The sequence below is a fragment of the Diachasma alloeum genome, unplaced genomic scaffold (assembly GCF_001412515.2).
Source record: "Diachasma alloeum isolate Michigan unplaced genomic scaffold, Dall2.0 Dall_scaffold_00429, whole genome shotgun sequence".
In the NCBI taxonomy this organism is placed as follows: Eukaryota; Metazoa; Arthropoda; class Insecta; order Hymenoptera; family Braconidae; genus Diachasma; species Diachasma alloeum.
Genome location: NW_021680568.1, coordinates 250,445 through 255,634, shown reverse-complemented (window position 1 = coordinate 255,634; position 5,190 = coordinate 250,445).

The window sequence follows — 5,190 nt, the reverse complement described above, 5'->3', positions numbered from 1 at the left end:
GTTTTAGGATTGTTAGGGGTCAGAGGGCTGCATAGTGGACCGGGGGTCCGTGATACCTTGAAAATTATGTCAGTGGTTAAATCTTTCCTCAGAGCTTCGTCTCACCTTTGAACATGAAATCATAGTATATTGTATTACAAGTGCGAAACGAACCACTCATAACACATCCTATTTTTTGTGATACCTGCCAAGTTCACTGTTCGGAATGGTAGTAGGAGTGAAGTGGGTCTTTTTGTGCACGACCTTTGGACTTTGCGCACGCCGTGCGTAAAACATGCACTTTACGCACACTAAAACTGAGAAAACTGAACTTTTCAGGCAGGTATCACAAAAACTCAATTTTTCACTCATTTTCCAGGAAACTGTGAAATGACAAACATTTTGGATAGTGAGGTCAGTATCACTTGTGATAGGTAAGAACAAAACTTTTGACAGAATATTCAACTTAATCCCTCTCTTCAAGTCTTCATTTTTTTCACAATTATTATTCACTCGCGTACATTTCTCAACATCAAGAACGACTGTATGTTTGATTTTTTCTTCTTATGAAAATATACTTCTTGGAGTCCCACACTCATCATTCTTCTCATAGATTTGCTCTGCGTGGCGAAGATGACGAATGATCCCGGGAGTTGGAGAAAAAAGCTGTAAAATAAATGAAAAAAAAAAGAATTGTGAGAGAACAAATGTTTTATTTTCAGTGATATCTTGGTGACATTATTTATTTCGGACATGTGGTATGATCGTTGTTTATTATCCGTGGCTCGCTACATTAAACCCGTATCATTCTCTTTGGTTGATAGCATATATGGTGAGCAGAAGTGGAGATGGAAAGCGGAGGAGAATTGTGATGCGATTACAACCATCATTTCGCCGTGTTAAGATGTTTTTCAGACGTTTTGAGAGATATATTCAGGCATTTCTGGTGGTCAATTACAGTCTTCGGCCATTCTCAAGAGTCAAGTGAGCGGATTACATTTACTTGGATTTTCATCATGAATCTGGTAATGAAGTAAAATCTTATAAAATTCAATACGAACCTTATTCGTTTTCTGTCAGCCATAAGTAACGCCGTTCTATTCTCAATTAAGCAGATGCGTTCTCCATTTTCTACTGGAAAAATTTTGTGGAATACTCCCACGTTTTCACGAGTCATGAACAATAGATATCCTAAATAATAAAACACGATTGCGTGATAACAAAAATAATGATGTGATGTTTTGATTAGTTGATAGTTACATGTAAAATACTACAGGTGCAAAATCAAAGCTTTGTCTCCTCATTTTTTTTCAAACGGTCTACCATATGTTCTAAAAATTAATGTCAAACTTGCCCACACCCTCGCTTTTATTGTTTGGCCGTCGATTTCGTGAAAAGTGAGGAGTATGCGATAAACAGCATGGACCCAACGATAATGCTACTGTAATTACGATGAAGGGGACTAGGCCCCACCTGTGCAAGGCTTTCATGGTATATAAACACCTAATGGAACACGTTGTAAATTATGCACACGGAGAGTTTGGATTTCATTGATATATATCTACTCACTGCCCCTTTCTGATTTCAATTACGTACTGCCGATGGATTCTTTTGGGGGGAGCGGGGTAAAATGGCTATTGAGATCAAACGGAGTAGTGGAGGCTCGACTATTATATATTTCAAAATTTCATGGGCATTTCTATCTTGAACGCATAATTTAATATGCACTCCACAGTAAAATTGCAATACGATTAAATGGAAAGGCTACTGAATTGGTAAATATGAAGTATACGAAGAAAATTATTTGGTGAATTTCAATAACTAGTTATTAAATTTCACCAACTAGTTGGTGAAATTTAACAAGTAATTAATAAATTTCAAATTCTTAATAACGAAATTACGCAAAATTTCAATGAGCAATAAATTCCAAGGAGTTCACAGAATGTTTCAGCCAGAAATTTTTAACAGTATTAGCTATAAAAAGCAACCAGTTTGAACCTCTAATTCAGTAAATTCAATCAAAATTGAATACCAAACTAAATGATGAGAGCATGTATACAATTTGAAAACAATTCCGCAGTCATTTGTATCTCAATAATCGATCAGTGTCTCCCCTAGAATATATCGCAATACGGTTTCACAATAATCTACAATTTGTTATTGAACTTGATCCCTCAAACAAATTAACGAATATTCATCGAAAACTTAAAAATAGTTATCGATTGAAATTAACAAGTCTTTTCTGAATTTGAATTAATTACTTGTTAAATTTCACCAACTCGTTGTTGAATCGCGATAAATGGTTGGTAATGCATTCTTTCAACAACTAGTTGATGAATTCCAACAGCTAGTCATTGAAATTCACCAAATCATTTTCTCCGTGATACAATGAATCCATCATTAGTGCGGAATCATTCTTATTTATTTGGTGGTCAACCCCGATTCTGCTTATTCTAATAAACGAAACAGTTACGTTTCAAGCAATTGGTCTCCGGCAATAAAAATTCGCATTTCTTAAAACTAAGAATTGAAAGGAAGAAAAGAAGCGCAATAGATTCATGCAAGCAGCAAACCGATACGGTGTTGCAAAATCCCACGTTCTATCGATAATCGAAATCAGGGTCTCAAAGACGTCGCTCAAGGGTCTTTTTAAAGACAAAAACCACTGTTTGGGTAACCAATCTCAAACATACCTTAACATATCTACCGCAGCATACTGCTATTCCGATCGTTGTCTACCCTCAGGTATAAATTCAAGCATTGAAAAGATACCAGACGATAACATCTGATAATTCTACAATCTTAAAGTGGAATTAGTTCTCTTTCCACGTTTCTGCTTTTCATCCATTTTCTTAATTTTTGTATTCATTAAACTGCATCATCCACGTTTACATTTGCGACTGACCTTCACAATAAATTAAGTTATTCAGAGGGAGATCAGCCAAGTTTTTATCATTAGAATCCACTGAACCCGAGGGCGATTATAAATAAATTATCCTTCTGAGAACAACCCTAAAATTGGGGGAGAGAACGAATTTTAGGTTTCCGCTTCCGGTTATGCAGAAACTTTCCAGCCCCTTTTATCTCTGAGTTTTGCACTTATTCATTCTCGAGTCTCTATAAAAAGGAAACGGCTTGGATAAAATAGAGGCAACATATTTATGGAATATTTGTTGAGAGACATATGTGAGATAGAGTTGAATGGACAAGGATGAATAATTTTCTTACTTGGACCGGAAATCAATAAGCAATGGTACTTTTTTTTCAAAATCATTTCATTGATTATTTTTCAACTCAGTTAATTTTTTATTTTTAAGACTCCATGGCACCGATATCTCCGTCATACTAATTGCATTGATGAGAATTGATGTTTTCACTCGTATTCTACCTGTCGGTTATTGCGAGGTATTTTAAAATTTTTTGACAATTCAATTGAATTGGTCTATTACTGCCTGATATGCAGAAATTGATAAATGAAAAATCCTACCATCTTAACACGCGGACAACGTTTTCTCAGCAATGGTATTTTACACAACCAGTGAGGTAAGTCGCATTTGCGAAGCCGCACGAGCGTGTAAAACCGACTTACCTCACAAGTTGTGTAATGCATTTTATGTCATCAGTGCGTCTGTGGGGGTGGTGAGTGGGTACGAGTGGGGCGGGGGGGGGGGGGGAAGCCCCTGGACCCNAGAGAAATGCTATCAAGAAAAAGCCAACTTTGAAAGAAAAAAAAAAATGAGTATTTTTTCTAAATATTAGAGAATAATTTTTTTTGCGCGAGTTTTCTCCACCTCCCCACCCGGAAGAAAATATCAAGAATGTTTGTTGATTTTTCATTATTTTTTTATTAGTATGAATAATTATTAAACATAATCTCAACAATATAAAAAATCAAAAAGTATCTCATCACCACCCCACAACCGTCACAAACTGCAAACTCAACAAGGATCAAAATAAAAGAACTAATGAAGACTCATCAACTTCAACAAATTCCAATATCAACAACAAAGAGAACTTGAATGTAATGAACCTCCTCAAAAATCCCCTGTCAAATGTATCTCTTACTTTTAATAATTGTTCAAATATTTCAATCTATCTGACAAAAAAAGATGAGTAATGATAATAATAATAATAATAATAATAATAATAATAATAATTTATGTTTATTAATTCTTCATACTAATAAAAAAATAATGAAAAATCAAAAAACTTTCCTCATATTTTTTTCAGGATGGGGGGGGGGGGGAGAAAAATCGCGCAAAAAAAATTATTCTCTAATATTTAGAAAAAATACTCATTTTCTCTTTTCTTTCAAAGTTGGCTTTTTCTTGATAGCATTTCTCTGCTTCCTGAGCGTTTCGAAGTATATTATCTGTTAGTATTTCATCGTGTTCACTAAACATATCTTCTTGTGTATTCATATTTCACTTTTTGAGTTAATTATTTATTATTATGTAGTTTATTTTTTAGCTTTTTGCACTGCGATTTGTTTCGTTAAATAGTGTCTAATGGATCAGCTGATCGGTGTATGGTTGGGATAATGTGTTATGTTTGTACCGCAAGATGTCGCTACGGGTTATTGAGAACGTGTAAAATACCAGTAAAATAGCATAAGGACGCGTGTAAAACTGGGAATGTCTGTTAAGGCCCGGTTGGAGGGATTTTTTTCCCGAGTGGCGATTTTACGCCCCCCCAGTTTGCGGTCAAAGCAAGAAGCTTTATCCCGACCATAGCTATGTCGGTAACTGCGGGAATGGCAGGAAACCAGGGTGACATATAAAAGTGGGGCTTGGAAGGGGCCCCGCAGTTTTTGTTTCTTATTTTGTTCGTGTTTATTTTTTCCGGTAGATCTTCTCATGTTTACTATGAAGTTTTCGAGAAATATTTCCGATTTTCGAGAGAATTCTGCGGTTTCTGCGAAAATTCATAAAAATTTTCGCAGAAACGTTCTAGTTTTCGAAAAAATTACAAAGATATTTAGAGTTTTCAAACAAAATTCGAGGAAATTCTAGGGTGTCCGAGCACGTACGAAGAAATTCTTCAGTTTTCTAGAAAATTCCAGAAAAAACTTGGGTTTTCGAGACAGTTGTAGATAATTCTTAGGTTTTCGAGAAAATTCTAGCAAAATTCTCCGGTTTTTGAAAAAATTAGAGGGGGCGGGGTAATATGGACAACTGAAATAAAATGGACACTCAAAAATTGGCGAAAAAT